The 23,945-nt window shown below is 39.9% G+C and overlaps 1 pseudogene; it reads left to right on the top strand.

The window, feature by feature from the left end:
- The first annotated feature begins 4,785 nt into the window (after positions 1 to 4,785).
- The window catches only part of LOC127622799 (F-box only protein 40-like), a 60,421-nt pseudogene continuing 41,261 nt past the window's right edge, over positions 4,786 to 23,945 (top strand).

The following is a 23,945-nucleotide window of genomic DNA, read 5'->3' on the forward strand; positions in this document are numbered from 1 at the left end:
AAGACCAACCGCTGGGAGAAGCCATGGAAAAGAACATCCTCACCCAGCAAACACCACAGGACGTCCCACAGCAGTCTACAACAACATCCTCCTGTACACCTTTCAAACAGGTGCCAAACAGAGGCTGCACAAAGACAGCTAGGAAAGCCTGTTTATGAGTTACAAGAGCTGCTAGCACTAGCAAAAGAGCTCCTGGAACAGAACTCCCCTGAGGAGTACTGGGAAGAACAAACCTCTGACTCTTGCCCAACACCACTCAGGCAAGCTCAAGTCAGCACTGCTGCCAGAGCAGAGTAACACTGCAGACTTCAGACACCTGGTGACTGGGTGCCGAACCAAGGGCGAACGGCCACCTGCTGCCCTTTTGCTACCAGTACTAGGTCAGTCTGAAACTCTCTCCACACTACACAATGCCCATAACCACTCCCTGCAGCCACAAAACAAGCACCTGCCTCAAACGAACTGACTTCATAATGACAGGTGACACACTGTCAAAGCACCTGCTGCCTCTGCACCTGCTGCAGAGACCTGGATTTGGCTACTGTCTACATCACCCACCGTGGAACAACCACCTGCTACAAAAGCCTCATGATTCACCTGCCATCCGCCATTGTGATGATTGTCGTCCGATGATGTCTCCAACAGGGACACCACCTGACGAAATAGGGGGACTGTAAGGTATGGCGGAGGATCAGTGGCCTTAACAGGTTCCGAACAAACAAGAACTTACTGTTGAAACTCCCCTAATTACTGAAATAGCGCCAACTAGTCTCCACAAGCACAATAAATGTATTGACAAAGAGACAATGAACTATTGACAGAGAACCACATGTGACATCCGCATGCTCACCACGTGCTTATCGTGTGGACAGGAAGGGGGAAACTTTGAACGTAAAAATGTGTGTGTGTGTGTTTTTCAGTTAAACACAGAACTGCATATTGCTAATGAAATACGTGTAATCCCTGTATGTTGTGTATTTCTGAGGTATATCAAACTCGTTAGAACTGTTTCGTTGTGTGTTTTAAACTCTGAGGCCTCATATTTAATAGCCTCAGTGTATATTCCCTATTTAAGTGTACTAAACACACGTTTCTTGGTATCAAATTAAACCTTACGATTTGTCCGAGCTGAATTCGAATATAAGATCTCTGTAGAATGATATTACGCGATGTTTTACTATCTTTTGAGTCATTCAGCCCAAAATCTCTTACTGTCATAAACATGCAAATGAGCCTTGACAAAGGAATCATTCTCCTGTCCCAATGGAAGGAGAATTTTACGACCTCCAAAGGAATGTTCAGAGAAGTGCTGACCCTCACTTCATTCTCTTACTGAGAAAGAGAAATGAACCCTGTTAATCCTATATATATATTCTATATATCCATGTGATAAATATTGACATGTATCTAATGTGCCATCTCACATTTTCCCTTAAATGTGCTTGATCTATGTTTTCTTGCAAACTAATGGGTTAATGTTTCAGACTTTGCATACTATGGTTAACCAAAATCATATGTGTGGCATATTTGGTCTCTATAACTTGGTATTTTGAAGATTGAAATGACTGTGTACATGATATGTCGATAACAACAACATATTAGTATTACAAGTATATTTCCTATTTTCTTTCTTGCACATGCAATGGGCAATTTTACAACAAAGAGCAATAAACCAAATTCCCGCCTAGAACTCAAACCCTTCTTATTGGTCGAGCCAATGAGAGGTGGGACATGTTTTCTAAGGGTATAAAATTGCTGCGCCCACTTTCTCTTATTCTCTTAGCCCTCTCTTTTTCTCTTATCTCTTCGCTCTCTTATGCTCCTCTGGCTTCCTGCCTCTCTTGCCCTCTGAGCCTTGTGCTCTCTCACTCTCTCGCTGAATGATGCCAAACTAGAAGGCCCCAAGGACTCCCAAGCGTGCGCCAGGCTACGGCCTTGTCTCTGACTCCCACTGGTTCTCTCTCTCATCAAGACAACATCATCAAAGATCAACTGGAGCCTCAACAAATTGCATCAGGACAGTTTAATTCAAATGGGACATGCAAGTATCAAACTTAGTCTCACTATTTGATACATTAAGTATCCTCACCCCTTTCTAAAAAGGGCGTGTCAGAACTAATATGATGGTTTGCTCAGGCTGTTGATTTGCTGAACTTCAAACAATGCTATAACTTCTTGCCTTCCTGTATTCTGCTTCAGCCCTCTTTCCCTTGGTAAACTGTATGAATGTATGTATATGTATGTTAGAGTAGTTTAAATGTTTAGTCTAGTTAATAAAGTCTTGTTCATGTCACATGTAAAGTTGTCTGTGTCTCAAGCTCATATCTAAAGTCACTAATCATAGATTTTGACTACTTGCTCTTAATACTTAGTAAGAAAGACATTTCCCATGCCCCGAAATGTACCTTTCTATTAATTAATTAATTAATAACCAGTGTTGAGTGTTCACGGGATGAACCGAGTATTTGGTTGTAATGTTAATGTAGCTACATCAAGTTAACCCGATTAACTGATCCAAATATTCATAATCGATTATAACAAGTTATGATTGATTATTAATATTTCATAGAGCTGATTCGCTACATCCTTGACTCTTGCTTCCAGAGAAGTGACGGTTCACCCCTTTGTATGTATCAAGGATTTCTCTTACAATGTGAGCTTTTTCTGTCTCAGCTACCTCTAATGTATCCCAATGATGAAGCTCATGTTCCCTTCATTGTATCACTGCTGTCAGGAAAAGTACTAGACTGGGTTATAGCAGTTTGGAGTCGTGAGAACTTTTAAAGGGTTCCTTGTCTCACTTCCTCACTCATTATGGGAGGTTTTTGAGCACTCTGAGGGTGGGAAGAACCCGGGAGAAATTCTATTGAGTTTAAAACGGAGGAAGAAGTATGCTGCTGAATTCGCCTTATCCTTCCGCATGCTAGCAGTGCAAACTGTGTGGGTGGAAGATACGTTGAAGCTGTTGTTCAGACTGAACTAGCATGTCGTGATGAGGAGAGATCTCTTGATGAATTCATCAAACTAGCCATTCAGCTGGATAACCTGATCAGAGCCCATCATCCAGTCAGTTCTCTACAGTCACTTAAATCTGACATCGCTGCAACCAGTCATGACGAGCCCATGCAAGTGGGTCTTTCTTCTCTCTCCTCTGGGGAACGATGACGCCATCTCAGAGAGAAATTATGTATCTACTGCAGACAGATGGGACATTTACTGGCTGCCTACCCAACCCCTTCCTAGGGGAAAGTGGTGGTGAGTTTAGAACATTCAAACTTAATTATTTTTGAACAGTTTGAACTTTGTCACATTCCATGTTCTAAATAGTGAAAATCAATTGTCTGCCTTTATAGATTTAGGAGCTGCAGGTGACTTTATTGATCCAGCTCTCGCCACAAATCTAAATCTGTCTTTTGTCCCTTTTATCCCTCCTTTACGTGTCTCAGCACTAGACAGATGAACCCTGGGCTCTGGAAAGATTCAACAAATCACCCAACCTATTCGTCTTCAAGTTGGACTCTTTCATCCTGAGGAAATTCATTTCCTAGTCACTCACTCTCCTATGAACCCGATTGTTCCCGTCCTGCCATGGCTGAGATTTCACAACCTAGAGATCTCCTGGAGAGATGGACAAATCACTCGTATGAGTGCTTCCTGTTTCCAGTCTTGCCTCAACCTTCCTGAACCCATCTCTCTTCCCCCGGTAAGCACCACGCCGATCCTCCCTGAAAAGGAGATTTCGATCCTACCACATTGTTATTCAGATCTCCAGGAGGCCATTGACCTTTGACTGTGCCATTGACCTTCTGCCAGGCTCCTATCCTCCACAAGGACAGATGAGACTAAAGTCATGGAAGAGTATATTTCTGAGGATTCATTCGAACATCCATTTCTCCACTTCTGCTGCTTTCTTCTTTTTTAGGAAAGGACAGGTTCTTTGTTCATGCATTGACTATTGAGGTCTGAACACCGACACCATTAAGTATCGCTATCCCCTCCCTCTGGTACCAGTAGAGTTAGGGCAGTTACGATGCACCAATATCTACTCAAACTGGATCTCTGTAACGCCTACGATTTAATCTGCATCCGGAAGGTGGAAGAATGCAAGACAGCCTTTTCTACACACACTGGCCACTACGAATACCAGGTAATGCCTTTCGGACTTTCCAATAGTCCATCTGTCTTCCAAGCCTTTTAAATGACATGTTTCGTGATCTCATTGGTAAATGGGTTATTGTCTATATATAGATGACATTTTGATATACTCTTCCCTTGATGAGCATGTTCACCACATCAGAGAGGTGCTCAACCACCTCATCCATCATCAACTGTATGCCATCTCTTTCCTGGGGTATGTCATCTCCCCCAAGGGGGTCACCATGGACTCTTCCAAGGTCCAAGCCATGCTGCAATGGCCACTACCTGTGTCAGTAAAAGAACTACAGCACTTCCTTGGTTTTTTCAACTTCTACAGATGATTCATCTGAGGTTTCAAAACCAAATTGTTCAGTGGTAAAGCCCAGAAACTAAACTGGACTCCTCCTGCTCATCAAGCCTTCGATGACCTTAAACAGTGCTTCACTACTGCCCCCATTCTCCATCATCCAGAACACACTCCACCCTTTGTGCTGGATGTAGATGCCTCAGATTCAGGAGTTGGTGCAGTACTCTCCCTATGACAAGGATCTCCTGCCAAACTCCATCCCTGTGCCTTCTACTCATGCAATTTTATTTGCTGCTGAGAGAAACTACAATGTTGACAACTGAGATCTCTTAGCCATAAAGATGGCTTTCGAGGAGTGGAGACGTTGGCTAGAGGGAGATCGTCATCCTTTTCTGGTAATCAAGGATCATCACAACCTGGAATACATTCAGTCTGCTAAAAGCTTAAATCCTCATCAGGCTCGATGGTCCCTCTTCTCCAGGTTTGATTTCACCATCACCTTTCGACCTAGCTCCAAGAACACCAAATCTGACGACCTGTCCCGCATTTATGGGTCCACTACTGGCAACAACTCTGTGACTTCCATTATCCCACCTACTCTCATTGTCGCTCCCATACAATGGGACATAATGACAGACATCACCCAAGCTCAGAACCAAGAACCCATTCCCCCGACTGCTGTTAAACCTGCAAGGCCTGCTAACTCTCCTGTATGCCGCCAGAGGTCACCATCTCCAGAGTATTTACATTTCATGTACTACATTTTTCATAATCTTCTATTCTAACTGATTACTCCCCCACCTGTTCCATATTAACTATGTATATTTAAGTTCCCTGTTTACACGCATTCATTGCAAAGTCTTGTTTGCCTAGTCAATATTTATGAGCGTTATTCACCATTCCTGTTTTCCCTGTGTTTTGACTCCTGCCTGTTCTTCGTATATTCCCAGCCTGCTTGTGTGTTTTTTGAGGGGGATTTATTGCCTGTTTACTGGATTACCCCGCTGCCTCTCAGATTTACTTGGTTTGCCTTCCTGGACTGTTTGCCTGTGTACCGATCCCTTGCCTGCCTTTTGTTTTCTGTTATTAAACTGCACATGGATCTTATCACCACTGCCTCTTTGCTACAGAATGAGTGACCGAGTGAACGTGTAACCCAGATGTAAAATCAGAGTAAATTGCATTCTAAATTATAAGCTTCAACTAACTAAATGTGCATATTTAACAAAAATATGTGAAGAAAATAATGACAAGTAACTAGAAACGGAATGAAATCCAAAGAGTCAGAAAAATATTCAAAATTGTATATTTATTATTTATACTTGTAAATATATGTAAAATATATTGCAGATAAACTTGACCAATAAGAGTCTGGATCAGTGCTGCAAACATGATTGATCCAATCAGCCAATCTTGCTGTAGCCACTGACTCCACCCTAGAGTTAACGCAGACAGACACAGAACAGACGAAGAAGAGAAGAGCAACGAGATGCTGATCAACTGTGCTGTTACGAATTTATAGCAGCAAAAGTCTGAAAAATAGAAAGGATTTGTTTAATCTTAAACTAAAGGTCTAGAAAAAGAGAAAAATACTTATCTGAGGAGTGAATATTGATGTCTAATTGAGATTAAAGCTGAGTGAAGTAAAATCTATTATTTCACTGTTCATCCGGATAAAACCTGGAAAAAGAACAAGTTTAGTTAAATATCGAGGAAATCTGTAAGTTTAATCTTTTATTTTAAATATTAATGAGAATCAGAAACGTAAGCTTGTTTATTGAGTGAACTTAGTAGAGAAACTGTGTTGTGTAAATGAGATAAGAAAGTTAAAATAATTGTCTGAAATGTTACGAAAATGTATCTGAGAATGTTTTCCTGCTTTGAGCAGGCCAGTTTTGTATATATGTGTTTTGTTCGAGTTGGACCACCTTTTTCAATAAGGATAGTGGACTGTACTGTACAAACTGTATACTGTACAAACTTTCTGGAAAGGTTTAAAGGTTACCAAAGAGTTTTATTTGATAATAGAGTAGGAATCAAAATCGATAAACATTGGCTTCCACTAAACTAAATAGGCTTAATTAGATTAAATTAAAAGAGTTTGAGGAGAAAGTATAGTTAATTTAAATATCCAATTATGTTTATTGTATTTTATTTGAGATTTATTTGTTGTATTGTTTGTTTTACTGTGAAGTTTATTTTATTCAAGTTATTCAATATCAGTTATTTCACTAAAGGTAGTTGTTGAGTGTGTAGGTATACCTTTTGCCTCCTTCACGTACCCTAGCTATCTTCTGCTTGGCCAAACTCTTTGCCTCCCGGGTGCATCACACGTGCATCCCACACGCTACAAACGACTTCGGACACAGCCACTCTCTTCGCCATACGATCGCCTCACTCCAGCACATTTCTCACACATTTGCCTCGCACATCGCACAGAAATGCTGTCTGTTCAAGCTCCAGTTGTCAGTTATGTGAACGGCAAAGCAAAAGGCATTTACACTTAACTTGGATGTTTACATGGATTTACACAGTTAAACTGACCAAAGTAGCTGCAATAGTTTCCAGTATATGCGTAAATACTGCTCATGGCATGCGGGATGCGGGACAAAGTGCACTGATATATTGCTGCACTGATTTAAAAATGTACACTTAAAAACAGATGTCATAAGAGCCAAGTTACATTATCACCCTGAAAATTACCATCATATTACACAGAAAAGCCAGTGTTAGCATTAGAGTCAAAACTTACCTCGATGTTCTGCCTTATGTTGAAGCTGTGATTTTAATCTTGAAATATCAGTTTGTCTTGGTGTTAAATGAAGGCACTGCATGGCAAATCTATTATTTTTTTCACTGTGCAGAGTGAAGAAAATGTTTCATTTTGAAAAGTTTGATGCTGCAGGAGTGACAGTCTGTGTCAGCATGTGCAGCTGTGTGAATTTCCACTCTTGTAAAAGTTCCATTCAATAATCTCAATAAATTACACATGAACTAAAATTAAACCCAGTAATGTAATGACAGGAACACCGCCCACTGTAAATAAGTAAAAAAAAAATCCTTAGGAATTTACTTGAGAGTAAAAAGTACCCACTTTTAAACCTACTGTAAAAGTAAGTTGTTTTTTTCCAAAAAGTTACACAAGTAAATGTAACGGAGTAAATGTAGCACGTTACTACCCACATCTGGTTATAAAATCTCACAAACGTGTTTTGTGAGGACCATCCTGCAGCTAATTATATTTCATTGGGGCACACCACGCCCCAATCTGTGTTGGATGCATCAGTGGTCACCACTTTTCTTCTAAAAATGTAACGCAGTATGGAACAGTCACTATCACATTTTTTTATGAGGAGACGTATTTTTTATCTCCTCCGACGTATCCTGTGGTCGGACCACAGATTGCCAAATGCCGGTGGAGCGAGGTGGCTGGCATTCAAACTGAATTGTATAACCGTGCTCGATCGTTTTTAACACAGTCTGAAATGTCCGTGAGGGATCGCCATGCATTCACACAGTGGGAAATACATCAATGATACGTGAAGAGGAAATGGCCCTTTTTCTGAGAATGTGTAATTATTCGTATTCTTGATGGTAATTTTAGTATTGTTTTCCTGTAAAATTATTAAAAAAAAATATTTAAGCAAGATCAATTTGATTGAACTTGTTTCAGAAACAATACTGCATAAGATATTTAGGTTTTACAGAGAATGTATTTTTAACATGTGTATTTTGTCTTGCTGTACTGGCAGAGTTTTATAGTCAAAACAAGTGAAAAAAATCTACCAGTGCTGAAGAAGAAATCCAAAGAATCTAGAATATGTTACTGACCTTGAGTAATCTAACGGAATACGTTACAAATGACATTTTACAGGATGTATTCAGTTATCTGTAGTGGAATACATTTAAAAAGTAATCCTCCCAACCCTGTGTGTGTATATATATATATATATATATATATATATATATACATATATACACACAACAGTTAGTTCCGGTCCTCAAATCTGATTGGACGATAAGTACTGATGTCTCAGAATATCAGCACTCGGACACTTCACTGTTTGTATGTATGATTAGGGGCCGGGTGTGCGGAATCACAACCCGGCCCCGCCCCCTGCCCTGCCACAGGTCCTAAATCAGCACTGCTGTGATTACCTGCAGCACTTGGCCTACAGCCTCATGCCCGCAGCCAAATTACAGCAGTGCTGATCTAGGGCCATATTGCACTCTAGCTTGTGTGATATAGCTTAAATATAGTTTATTTTAATTATATTTATTTATTACTTATTTATTGATTCCTTGCTGTGGAGAATTCACAGGAATTTTGCCCAAATACAAGATTAAGATATATATAAACCATTTTCTCAATCTAAGACAAACTTGATTTATCCTAGAATTATTTTCAATGAAAAGTGAAAATAAGGAGTGAAAATTTGCACAGCATTCTTACATTAAAAAAATAAATAAAAATTGTTGGTGTATGTCTGATGTTATTGAGATTACATAAGAGATGAAGAGGAGGTTTGATTTTCCACATTTATATACACAATACCAATTAACACTTCAAAATTAGCACACTTAAGTGCTCACAGCATGGAGCTATGTGACTACACCATCAAAGCATCCGCGTGGGGTGACCTGGCATCGTGGATGACTATTTCTCCTTTTTAGTTCTGCCTTCTAAAGTTATTCAAAAGGCCTTTTTGATTATTATCATCCATTTGTTTTAATGCAATAACAAAAAAGGCTTGTTTGTACTTTCAAAGCTTTAATGAAGAGAGAAAAAACTAAAACAAAGCTGAATATATAATTCTGTTTAATTGAGATTTCTTGCTATGTGCCTCAAAAAACCTTTATTATCTTTCAAAGATTTGATGACACTAAAGGTCAAGATTGTGCTGTAGTAAAGACACCTCTGCTTAAATCTCCACACTCTTAAAGGCACTTCAACAAAAAAGGGCACCTTTACATTTGTGAAGGACACCTTTAGATTCCGTCCCTGTAGCCCCCGTTCTGTGCACGTCAGTGGCTTAGAGTATCGTTTCGCCTTAACATGGCAAACTTTTCAAATCCAGTGATTTGTTCTTCCTTAAAAGCAATTTGCAGAGATAACTAGAAGTAAGGTATTCATATGTTGACTCTACGGAGAGTGTAAACATTGTGGCTCTTCATTAGCTTTCTTACTCAAAGATTTACAAACCTGTATGACTTTATTTTTTTCTATGAGACATACAGTACACGGCTCCATTCCATGGGGAAGATCCTAGTGACCACAGTTGTCAAGCTTCAACAAGGTCAAAAAATGAATGAAGGTGAGTAAATAATTGTTAGATTTACATATTTGGGTGAACTTTTCCACATTTCCACAATTAAGTCAAATTTGCCTGTCCAGATAATCTGGAAGGAAAAAATAAATGATTGGCACAATACCACAATGAGACTTCCTTGCCCTTGTGTAAATAGTTTGTGTTCACATTGTGAAATTAATGAAAATATCCTCTTTATGCTGGCTTGTAAGGAATTACATGAATTACATGTTGAGTACATGAGGAAGAACAGATCATTGAGGGGGTTGAATACTGTACAATCTCACCCAACAGTGGCAAAATCTTCTTTAAATGAAGCTAACCTCTAGTCTCGCTCTTTTGGTCTAAACTATTGGAAACTACGGGTTCTCAATTCTTCTTAGCCCAATTGGAGGAAATAAAATTGCATCTTGGAAACACAGAACAATATGGACCACATCTGCTCGTTTAAGCCTCATTTGAAAAATCACAACCATATTTTTTTTTAAAGTATTTCCAGTTAACTGTAGCTTGAAACTTCCATGCAGTTTTTCAATGGGAATAAGTGTTTGTCTACCAGCAACCATAAAAAGAACCATTCTGACACATTTTACCTAAAATTTAATAAGGACTCTACCTTCCTGAAAGTTTATTGTTATATTATTATTATTATTATTATTATTATTATTATTATTCAAACTGTGCTGAGAAGTAATAGCAAATTAACAAATGGAGCGAGTAAAGACGCTGACTATCACCCCTGGAGATCGCAAGTTTGAATCCTCCACACGCACTATGTCTCTGCGGTAATGTGCTCAACAAGCCACGTGATTAAATGTGCAGATTGATGACTGTCTCAGACAAGTAGGCAACTGAGGTTCGTCCTCCGCCACATGGTTGAGGTGAGTCACTACGCCACCAGGAGGACTTACAGTGCATTGGGAATGGGGCATTCCAAATTGGGGAGGAAAAAAATAAAAAATAATAGCTTAAAAATTGTGTGATACCAAATGTAATAATATTACTAATTATACAAAAAAAAAGATTAAAAAAAACTTAAAAAAATACACGCATCAGTTTTAACTGTGGGAACCTTCTCATAAACTCCTGTTACTTAGAGTACTTTTGCACACTGATTAATCTATTCATTTTCACCTTTTCCCATGTTCTATACTTTACTCTTTGCCCATGTTATATCCACTTTCTGTATTTCTCTATAGTCTGCAGCTTAATCTAATGACACCATCATCTATTGTTAAGGGATGTGTCAGTTTCATCCCATTTTGTACATACTTTCACTCTCACTTATTACTTTACTGTGGGACTTTTAGATGAACCATTATTACTACAATAAGGCTGTTGGAGAAGTGCCATAGTCCACATGGACAGAAGGTCAATAGCCATTAGCACTCTGGACATTATAGTGATGGCATTTCATACTCTCTTCCTGTCACTTATTTGTCTCCCTGATTATTTCTACATACCGTTCTACTGCTAAAAGCAATGGATACTTTCAGGGTGTTGTAAAAAGCTTTTTTTTTTTTTTTTTTTTTATAAATTGATAATAAAGCTGAAGTTCAGATGCCCACCCATTTGGTTAATTTCTTAATTTAATTAGACATTTTCTAAATATGTATATCAAATATTTGAATAGACCATGGTATAAAAATCACAATGTTATTTCATTCAGATCAATCTGAATGAAAATTTTTAATAGATCATGGTATATATATATATATATATATATATATATATATATATATATATAGTGTTTTCCACAGGATTTTGTGAGACTATGGGGGTGGATCTCTAATCCTCTAGGGGGGGTCAAATATATATTTTAAAGGCTCATTATTATGGTTTAATATTTCTCTGTAATGTAGAACAGTGTTAGTAATGTTACTTATAACATTCTTTCTCATCCCTGGAACTCTTTTTCTGATGCCACACCCAAGCAGAGATGTTGTCAGCTTTCTGGAGATCAGCTTTCTCAGTGGAAAAATAGCCGTCCAAGTGGGGATATTTCTCCCTATTTTCGCGGTTCTTTCACTATAGAAACCGCAATGCCCTCCGCCATTTTAAACAGTACTTTTTCTCCAATGTGGAAACTCTAGTAAGAGGTAAGCGCCTTGAGTTTGTGTAATTAATCAGTCTGTTGTGTCTCTCAGCTGTGATAAGCCGTAATGCTGAAGTTGTTATTTTAAAGCTATTGCCTAGCTGTAGTCATGTAGTAGTAATACGAGTGATCACGGAGCGCTGTTGTATGTAAACAATGACTGATGGATTCACTTCACGTCACCAACTGCTCATTTTACACTCAAAAAATATATTTTGCCACCACCTACTGGCTAACATATGTAATGTCATAAAATAAAATAAAAAATAAATGTAAGAGACACTTATTAAGTAACTCTTAACACATCTGCACTACTCTTAAACTTTAGTTTCGAACAGCATGAACACAAGCGGAGTGATACACAGTGAAGCATCTGAGTGCTGATGTGTCAGACCATCAGTGCTCATGGAACATTTCCCGTCCAATCAGATTCGAGGACCGGAACTAACTGTTGTGTGTGTATATAAATTACTTAGCAAAAGAGTCAATTGGAAGAGAGCTTTTCATCTTTCATAGTGAAAAGGAGTAACCTATTTTCTGCAACAAATTACTTTCCACAAGATTGATGTCGATTAAACATACATGGTTGGTGACAACAGCAACATCAAAGCAAAGAACAACATCTTATTTAGTGCATATTGGAAACAGAGACTAAACTCTAAGCACAAAAGTTAATCATGACAACATGCAAATTGCATTTCAAACCACTGTGCTCCTTTTTATCTGACAGGGAAGAAACCGGAGTTAGAAACAGCCTATAATTCATCAAACCCAGGAGGCTAGCATAACATTGCCTGTGCATCAGAAATATTGGGGTAATTCAATACGAATATAATTTATAGCGATAAGGCATACACATGAAAGGCTGTTGGGACCACAGAGAAGATGAAAGGAAATGATATGCCCAGAAAATATCATATTTTTAAACAGCCAGTGAGAATATGTTGTCAAGATTATACAAACAGCCTATCTTTAGGGATTTTAGTGGTATTTGCAATTCACATTTAGCACATATTTGTAGAATTGGTAAGATGGGGATGTTTTGGTGGGTGATGTGTGTGTCAGGGCTATTATAGTTTTTAATTGTCAATTTTTTTTTTTTTTTTTTTTGCCTCTGTTATTTTCAAGCCATCAGACCACTGGACCATCCACCACTGATAATACAGTACAGTCAATTCAGCTTTCCAAGCCACGCTTACCGACAGGTGTTTTCACAAGATGCATTCTTGTGTACAAAACATCTAGATGGAAAGCAACAGAATGGACAGAATGCAGGACTATAAAGAGTATATTTCTTTAAGATTAACTTGATATTTTGCTATTAAATATACAAAACTAAAACATTTATATTTTAGTAATTTATTGATATTTATAAAATGCCACTAATCATTCTAAAACTCATAATATGTATCTTTAAATACACACTATTAGTATGATTTAAGTCGCTCAAGCACACATAACATAGCACCAGTGGGTTGTTCATTTTGAGTTCAGTTTTTAATTTACCAAGCAGATAAAGCTGGTATGAGCCATTCATTCTGAGGTAGCGATTTACAGTAAGTATTGCGGTGAAGATTCAAAAAGAACTGGCTCATAAGAGTGATTTGTTCAGGCAGGGACGGCTTAACCACCTGGCCGATTGGGCTGTTGCCTAGGGGCCTCTAAACCCAAAGGGCCCCAAGCTCTAAATCATTATTTATTTATTTTGATTGATCTAATATAAATCCATGTAAATGTCAGCCTTATGTGAAATATCATTTGTTTGGCTTAATGAGAGCTGGAAGACACGAATGCACACTCAGGGAATTTATTTGAAGGACTACAGAGAACAGTGTCTGATTTACAAAATGCTTTTAAACAGAAAAATAAGTTTACCCAGGCTGTGTACAAAGCTGATGTTTTCAATTCATATAAGTGACATAATTTCTGCAAAAGTATAGAGGACTTATTTAAATCCTACATGCATTTAATGTTTAATGATAAAGAGAAAGATGCCTTAATACCCTAAATATGTGCATGGTAAACTTTTGTGATATTTGGTTAACCACAAGAGTTCACGAACAGTTATACTTTTATTTGTCAGGAGTCGGGAATAAAGGATGTTTATTGCCATGGATGCGTCAATCACAATCTCATATTAGCAGGGAATAATGGGCACAGTGAGCTATGAGCCTAAATAGCACAATACATAGATCTTCAAATGATAAAATCACTCTAAACTATCATTATCAACTAAATCTCTGTCATGGAAAATGCATAATTCTGCCCGGGCAGGTTCACTTTCCATGAGGCAGCAGACACTATGGATTATAGGACTTCTTCAAGATGCTTTGATTTTAAAACTATTCAGCATTTAACTGTAATTATTGCACACAAGTGTTAAAAACGTTCACTGTTTATCAAGTGCTGAAACTGTAACAGTCACATTAAGTCCTCTTTGCAACCTGAACTTCATCATAATGTCGATTTGTAACACGAGAATTAAAAACCTTGATGCAGCGCAACAAATGGTGAAGCAGAACACAGGTGTCTTGAGATGTGTTAATACATATTGAAATTATTTTAAAGTTAACAGTGTCTATAAAAATGCGACGGTCCTGCACAACGAATTGTAAAACAGAATCCTGGTGTCTTGAGATGTGTTTATAAATAAGTTATTTTAAACTTAACATTGAGTTGTGGCACAACTATCAGATTTCTGTCCAGTGCGTATTTACATGGCCTCGACACATATGTGAATGGCCCGTAACTCACAATATATCCTACTTGAAAAACGGACCCGAACCTGGCCCAAAACCTGTAGGTTTGTCGTGTACCGTAGGACTCAGATCGGGTTGAAGACCTCTAAACATGTGCGCAATAACTGAATAGTGATTTTGGTATTTGAATACCATGCACATCCCTATTAATAACACATGATTTTGGATCGGTTCATAATTAAAAAGTACATATAATCGACACAATGATGTCTCTGAGACGTTTCAAGAAGTCTAAAAAGTTACATTTTCTGTTAATGCATGATTTTCTGTAAAGCTGCTTTGAAATTATGTGTGTTGTGAAAAGAGCTATACAAATAAAAATGACTTGACTTGATATGATTGGCCATGTAAGACATTGCTCTAAACTTTTCTTTAGTCAATTTGAAAAATACAACCAAATCTGGCAAACATTCTGTAGCGCATAAAGTGAACATAGTAACATGTCATCTCATGGGTTGGCTCTCAGTTCTTAATCCATCCTTGTGTTCCAGACTACACTGGTCACACTGTGTGTTTCAAGCTGTAGATACAAAAGAGCCGATTCAGGAATCGTGCTACACTGGCTGTGCTTAATGTTTTGCATTGCTGATTCAATAGCAATGTAGTAGTTCTGTGGAATGGTAGCACAGGAAACACTGTCATAGTATTTTAGCATGTTGCATCGTCAGTGGAGGAAGAATACATGTTTAAGAACTGTTCTCGTAACCAAAATGTATTAAAACAAAAAAAACTAAAAACCATTGTGTACACTGACAATAAAAAAACAATTAAACAGATAGAATGCATAATATTAAACAGATTTGCATTTTGTGTGAACAACCCCCAAGATATAAAGAGATAGAAAGGTAACTGTCACTGGAAAAGAAAAAAGCCAAGGAAATTTTGAGCAATTGAATATGGCCATCAGATTGCAACTCAAGACTGGGCTTTGATTCAACAGAGCCAGTTTCAGACATTCAAGGCCTTTTTATCGGGAAAGAAACATGAACTGCAGTGCTTTTGAAAGAACATTTTACGTGTATTCAATCTCAGCTGTTCTACAGTGTAACCTAAAAATGTATGCGTCTACCAATAACAAAGACTGGCCTTTTTACATATAATCAAGTCAAGTGGTTTTTATTGTCGTTCAACCATATACAGTTAGTACAGTACACAGTGAAACAAGACAACGTTCCTCCAGGACCATGGTGCTACATTAAAAACAACATTGGACAAACACAGAACCACATGAGACTACACAGACTAAATAACATACCTATACAAAGTGCACATGCAAACGTATGCAAAAAGTACGGGACAGTACAATAAATTACTAAAAATTAACAGGACAATAGGCACAGTGAGAGACCAGAACACAGTAGTGCAAAAATATAACAGTTTCTAAAAATGCCAAATGTAAACATAACATACTATGAGATGAGTGTTCTATGGACATAGCCGTTATTGAGGTAGCAGCCAGATATAAAGTGACAATAATTAAAGTGCAACTCAGGACACGTGTGTGTGTGTGTCAGTCCAGTATCTGAGTATTGAGGAGTCTGATGGCTTGGGGGAAGAAGCTGTTACACAGTCTGTCCGTGAGTGCCTGAATGCTTTGGTACCTCTTGCCAGATGGCAGGAGGGTGAAGAGTTTGTGTGAGGGGTGTGTGGGGTCGTCCACAATGCTGGTTGCTTTGCGGATACAGTGTTTTTTGGAAATGTCTTTGATGGAGGGAAGAGAGACCCCGATGATCTTCTCAGCTGTCCTCACTATCCTCTGCAGGGCTTTGTGGTCCCAAACCAGGCAGTGATGCAGCTGCTCAGGATGCTCTCAATAGTCCTTCTATAGAATGTAGTGAGGATGGGGGGTGGGAGATGTGCTTTCCTCAGCCTTCGAAGAAAGTAGATATGCTGCTGGGCTTTCTTGGTAAAAGAGCTGGTGTTGAGGGACCAGGTGAGGTTCTCCGCCAAGTGAACACCAAGGAATTTGGTGCTCTTGATGATCTCCACAGAGGAGCCGTCGATGTTCAGTGGAGAGCGGTCACTCTGTGCCCTCCTAAAGTCAACAACCATCTCTTTTGTTTTCTCCCCATTCAGAGACAGTTTGTTGGCTCTACACCAGTCCGTTAGGCGCTGCATCTCCTCTCTGTATGCTGACTCATCGTTCTTGCTGATGAGACCCACTACTTAATGATGTGGTTCAAGCTGTGCATTGCTGCACAGTCGTGAGTCAGCAGAGTGAACAGCAGTGGACTGAGCACAGAGTCCTAGGGTGCTCAGTGTGGTGGTGGTGGAGATGCTGTTACCGATCCTGACTGACTGAGGTCTCCCAGTCAGGAAGTCCAGGATCCAGTTGCAGAGGGAGGTGTCCAGGTTCAGCTTTACAATCAGGTGCTGAGGAATGATTGTGTTGAATGCTGAGCTGAAGTCTATGAACTGCATTCGAATGTATGAGTCCTTTTTATCTAGGTGGGTGAGGGCCAGATGGAGGGTGGTGGCGATGGCGTTGTCTGTTGAATGGTTTGGACGATACGTGAACTGCAGTGGGTCTAGTGAGGGGGGCAGCTGGGTCTTAATGTGCCTCATGACGAGCCTCTCGAAGCGCTTCATGATGATGGGTGTGAGTGCGACGGGACGTTAGTCGTTGAGGCAGGACACTGAAGACTTCTTCGTCATGGTGGTGGCCTTGAAGCACATTGGAACAAATCTTGAGTGTTATGAATGTTTAAGTTTTGATTTCTTCTGTAATGTAAGCATCTACTTGACTTAAAGGGATAGTTCAACCAAAAATACAAATTATTTCATTGTTTACTCACCCTCAGGATATCCCAGGTGTGTATGACTTTCTTTCTTCACCAGAACACATTTGAAGAAATATTGAAAAATATCTTAGTTCAGTAGATCCTTAAAAAGTGAATGGTGGTTTTGAATTTTGAAGCTCCAAAAATCACAGATAGCCAGCATAAACATCATCCATACAACTACAGCTGTTAAATTAATGTCTGCTAAAGTGACACGTACACTTTTGCTGCAAAAAAGTTTTTTAGGTAATTTTTTTACTCTAAATCATGCTGCCAATCTGCAGCGGTATGCGCGTGTGACGTAAATGCATTATCACTTGAAACACATGAAATGGCGCATATGCGTCACAGCTGGAAGAGCAGCGCTGTTTACAAGTGAGGAAGAGGAGGAGGAGGAGGAACACTGTACAGTAGCTGGTTGGTTTTGGTTTAGCAATGATTTAGAGTTAAAAAGTATTACATAAATATTGATTTTTTTTCACACCAAAAGCGATTATATTGCTCTAGAAGACATTGATTTCACACCCAGAGTCATATCGATGATATTTATGCCGACTGTCTGTGATTTATAGAGCTTTATAGGACAAATTGCCATTCACTTGAAATTTAAGGACCAACTGTGCATAAGATATATTTCAGATTTCCCCCTTAGAGTCAGAACTATCCATTTCATGAAGTGAACAAGCGTCAGCTGATTGACTGCCTAACGAACGGCTCGTGGTTAAGAGTGTTAACAGACTGTAAATCAACAGCTTTGGAGCATACACCCAATCGATTGATCAATAATAAAGACTACCACCTGCACAGTGGAGACCAAAGCATGTGCGTGTGTGTGTGTGCAGAGTGTGAGTGCGAAAATAAAAGAGGTAGGGAGTAAGAGTAAGATGAGAGAATTTTAATGATAAAAACAAGTTACTAGTGATGTGTGTGACAGCCGTCTGTGTTTTGTACGGACAATTTCAAGAGGGAAATGTGAATATTCAATCAAAAAGACAACAAGTGATTGACAGTAATATGGTAAACATTCATAATTCATATTCCCTTGGACTGATGTGTCACCCTTGAAAAATGGCTTTGGCTGTGCTCAAAAACAGCACAAACAGATAGTCCCACCCTAAACTCTCGCCTTCATTTAAGCCAGTGTTGCTGTATCAGGCTGGACGAGCTGCTCAAACAACAGTTGATAGCGCCAAAGAAGGTATGTTACACTTTTATGTGAAATCAACCTACAAATGGCATATCAAGCTGGGATATAAGAAGTAATTTTAACATAAAAAAATTGACACATCAGCTTTAAGAATAAACTTTCACTGATGCAATCTTAAAATTGTTCAATATTTTCTTGAATTATGCATTAATTATATTAATAGCTCTGGTGATGTGGGTTGGGTATGTCAGTACATGCTGAAATCTAGACTTGACTCTCTCTTCTCATGTCCTCTGGGGAGTCCTCTGCAGCCCAACACCACTCTCAAGGGCACATGAAGAGCATATGCCACCCATAGAATGTATAATGACCCCAATCAACTTAATCAATAACCATAATGGCCAAAAAGACAGTTATGTTACATTTACCAGAATGAAGAATGAGGCTTTTGAAGACCAGGACAGACTTTTACACACTTTTTTTCTTTTAAGGTGTGAACTGTGGCCAGAACATCATTTCACAGTGCCTTAAAGGGAGAGGACACCCAAAAATGAAAATTCAATCCCATTCCAAACCTGAATTACTTTCTTTCATGGCAGGAACAAAATCATGGCATTATATTCATCAAACAATTATCAAATGTTGGCAAAGAGCATTATAAATTCGCCCTTCTATGAAAGACTCCATACACCTCTCTGCTTCTCCATTTGCAGAACATTGTGGCTGCAAATTAGAAAAGTTGGGTTTGATGCAAGTTCCAAAGACCAAATAGAAATGTCCTGAAATTATTTATGACATATTTATTGTAATTATTATTTAAAGCATGTTTTTCCAAAAATAATTTGACTAGCTATATCAGTAAATAATATCCCAAAGATTTGTGTACTTAACTGGCTATGGGTGCACAGGTCCCATGGCACCCAATCAGTTTAATCTCATATCGTTTCAGTTTCATATCAAAATGAGGAAGGACTTGAGAATGCCCAGTCAATGTTGTCAACCGTGACCAGTGTCTTAGCTAAGATGTACTGTATATCATACAATTTGACATAAAACACCAATGATGCCAAATAACTGACAAGCAACAATCGTAAAGGACAGAAAAGCTTTGCACAGTGTATACCCAGCTTTGGGTAATATTTTTAATGTGGAAATATTTTTTTTATGTTTTGGAACTGATTGGCAGTTCACAGATTGATTATGTGAGAATATGTGCACTTACAGTAATTTGATTTAAACATTACTTTTAAAGATTAGTTTCTTAATTATAAGTAGCCTCCATAGAAACCCTCCCAGTGTCAATCTTGCTAGATATAAGAGTAGATACTGTATATTTAACAATCAATGTGACAGGTGTAGAAGTAACTATAATGAAAGGCTAATCCATTGCATACATTTTATAATTACACATCAGACCTCATTAGCCAGCCACTTAATTTATCCTGTTTCCAAGGAAACTGAACCAAACATTTCACTTGTTAAATAATACATTTCTTGCCTAAAATTTTCTGAAATACAACCTTTCTTTCTTTCTTTCTTTCTTTCTTTCTTTCTTTCTTTCCACACAAGGTGAAAATCCTTTTTTATCGGGCATGCATCACGGCTAAGAATACAATGGCAGATATTCCACACAGTTAAACAAAGGAGGAGTTGCATTAGTACTTTTACATATCTTGTTAGTTTATTAACATAAGTTGGCTGGTGACACTTGGCACTCCTCCCCATGCTTATGTCGGGCACATAACCTGAGCCCAGCATTACATCTTTTTCAGGGTAGTGTAGAAATCTCTGGTGCTCTGGAACCCGAAACCCAAAGCCTTGCTGTTTGATATGCACCCATTCAGTGAGAACGAGTCCTATTCTTCACCTTGCATGTTCCAGCAAAGTAACACCACTTCAAAAGCTCTTTCGGGTGTTTACATTACACTCCTAATAGAGTATATTGAAAAAAAACTAAAAGAGTCACTTGCTGAAACACGTCTTTCCACCTTATGAGCAGAACATCCCAATGCTTAAGAGACTGATTGTGCTTACTGTAAGTGTATGAAACTCAAGACTCTTGGCTCTAGCAGCTCGCTTTTGTTCTGAAAGCCAAAGCTGCTCCTCTCTCCTCCCGCTCTGCTGCTCCAGAGGGACCAAATGAGTCAGATGATTGAGCATGGGATATAGATCGCTGAGATCTTAGGAGGGTTTGTCACAGGCTAAAGCCTTGCGTGCCTCCTTTTTCTCTGTATTAAGCAGTTTGCTTGTTCAGTACGAGTGCTGTATATAGTTTGGGCTGACCTCTCGCTGACACAGCGCTCACTGAAAGTGATTGGGTTTATGCCAAACACATTAAACTCAACACGCTTTGCTCTTGGCTCACTTTTGTTCTGAAAGACGAAGACACACCTCCTGCTTGCTACACTGTGGCTCCTGAGGGACTGCATGAGTGAGACGTGAGAGGATGGGATATGGATTGTGGACATTTTAGGTGGGTTTTGTTGCCAGCTCAAGACTTACATACCTGACACAATCCCTGAGGATGAGAAACAGGACAAAGTTGCCTCTGAGTCAGTGTTGCTTAAAGTTCTTGCTTTAAAAGAAAAAATATTGTCAACTGGACAAAGAGTGTGTTGGTGCCCAGTCAGCAAGTTTCCTTTCTATGAAGAAACTTGACTCGGTTGCCATGTCGGCACACATGGCAGATGAATGTGTTCAGTTCATTCTCCTGCAACTCTGCAATTGGTGAGAAAAACATCATGGTTACTGATGTAACCTCCATTTCCTGATGGAGGGAACGAGACGTTGTGTCGATGAGTTGACACCAGGGGTTCAATTTTGTGAGCCCAAACATCTCTGATCTTTGAGAAAAGGCCAATAAGAATTGGTGTGTGGAATTTGCATGCCACTCCCCCAGAAATATGGGTATAAAAGGAGTGCCGCTTGCAAACACACCCTCAGGTTTCGCACTGAGGAGCCGAGCCAAAGACCCGGACTTTTCAGGGGTTAGTTCAGTGTTGTGACAAGAGGGACACAACGTTTCGTTCCCTCCATTAGGGAATGGAGGTTACATCAGTAACCATGATGTTCCCTATCTGTCATTCACTTGACGTTGTGTCGATGAATTGACACTAGGGGTCCCAATGGAAAACGCCACAAGAGCTGAACCAAGTTATGAAGACTGGTGGTGCGAGATGGGCAGAACTCTGTGTGCCTCATAGCCAACGCAGCAAGCCGTCGCATAACTACCCCCAACACACTGGCAGGCATGAATTGGTCCCCTACACCTTGGGGAGCAGCTAACTGCTCAGAAGTTTATGGACTGGCTGGCCCAGCCGTAGCCTTCTCTCTATTGTTCTCCCCAAAAAAGGTATGAAATTGTTCAGCTGGGGGCCATATAAAGTCCATGTTGGGGGGTGTCCCTCCAAAGAGGAGGACACCCCAGAGACCACACCCGCCATGAGAAGGGGGGGGGGGACTTTTAAGTGGAATACAACACACTGTCCTACCGGGTCGGAGCGGAAGCATGTCGTGCAGAGCGGCACCATGATAGGTCCTCTTTTTCCTGGGAAAAGAGCACAAGTCTTCAACTCAAGGGAGGTGTACCGCAAGCAGTAATCCTGGCCAGCTGACCCAAACTTACCTTTTTGTGTCACTTGATAACACACGCGATGATACTGGCTCAACCTTGAGGTTATAGAACCTTGCAAAGGTGTTAGGTGTTTCCCAGCCCACAGCTCTACAGATGTCTGCTAGAGAGGCACCATGGGACAACGCCCAATAAGCCACTACACCCCTGGCATAATGGGCTCGCAGGCCAGTAGGGGTTGACACATGCTGGGCATGGTATGCCATAGTAATGGCATCCATGACCCAGTGAGCGATCCTCTGTTTGGAGACAACACTTCATTACAGAGAGCATGCACCGGACACAGCAACGCCAAGTCTGGGTCTGCCTCCTGTTGGGGCAGCGCTTGCAGGTTCACCACCTGATCTCTAAAAAGGGGTTGTGGGAACCTTGGACACATAGCCCGGTCAGGGTCTCAGGATGACGTGAGAGTAAGCTGGACCGAAGCTCCCCGAAGGCACAGAAGGACCAAGGAAAGGTCCCATGAGGGAACGAGGCATGTCCTGGGGGGGTTTAACCCTCTCACTCCTCCCAGGAACCCAAGGATCAAGTCATGCTTCCCCAAATACTTACTTCTACTGCATCGTGATGTGCTGATATAGTGGCTACACACACATTCAAGGTGGAGGGGGACAGCTGTCCCTCCAACCTCTCCTACAGAAAGGAAAAGCACTGATCCGACAATTAATCTCTAGGGGTCTTCCCATTGGGACATACACCACTTAGCAAACAGATGCCACTTCAGTTCAACAGGCTCCTCGTTAATGGGGGCCTGGCCTGAGTTACCGTGTCTACCACCTTGTGTCCATGAGAAAGAAGGTCCTTCGACAGGGGAGCACAACTGACCACTTTCACAAAAATAAGCAATTATCCAGCTTAACTGACTCTGTTGCACTGATCAACCACCTCTCGATGGTGGGTGGTATCCAGCCACTGGTGGCTGCACATGAGTCTCTGGGGCCTTTGACCCTCTGCGCACATGCATGGCACAGTCTCCCAGGGGCCTGCAGCTAGAAACTGAGCAATAGCTCAATGACATTCTGTCCTCCATCGTACAGTGTGTGACGCACAAGCAAGATGGATATATGCAGATAACAGTGCTGGTCTGTGCATATTAAATCTAGGCCTTCAGTGCGATTCATGCCAGTAAGAAAACACTGTTTCACAATTAATAATACACTCTATGCCTATGGACATCATACATTATATCAGTCAACTAATAATACCAAGTGACATTTTAAAAAAACGAAAGCCAAAACCAAGGGAAAAAGCTATCTAATAAATACAATTTAAATGTTGCTTGATGTTGAGTCAGTACCAGCAAGCACTGGGTTTTAAGGACGGAGCTGCTACTGTCACCCTGTTAAGCTTGCTACGGATGAGACCTCTCCAGTGCTGGCTCAGTCCTAGGATCCCTCATTATGCTTTGTGACACATTTGTCATCGCCTCCTAGTGACTTGTCACTATTTATCTACGCTAAATTGTAGTGTAGACGAGTTTTAAATTTCAATTTAAAATTGATTCATAATTATAATTTTAATTATTAAAATCTTTAAAATAATATAATTAGTAACAGATGTTAATAAATAAATGTATGTAATGCAGTCAGTAAATTCCATCACAGTGTTCAGTCGATGAATGCACAGGTCTAGTGTTTGGATCTTTAGCCTAGGGCGGCTGTGGCTCAGGTGGTAGAGCGGGTCGGCTGCTAATCGCAGGGTTGGTGGTTTGAATCCCGGCCCACACAACTCCACATGCTGAAGTGTCCTTGGGCAAGACACTGAACCCCAAGTTGCTCCC

Source organism: Xyrauchen texanus, chromosome 29, assembly GCF_025860055.1.
Source record: "Xyrauchen texanus isolate HMW12.3.18 chromosome 29, RBS_HiC_50CHRs, whole genome shotgun sequence".
In the NCBI taxonomy this organism is placed as follows: Eukaryota; Metazoa; Chordata; class Actinopteri; order Cypriniformes; family Catostomidae; genus Xyrauchen; species Xyrauchen texanus.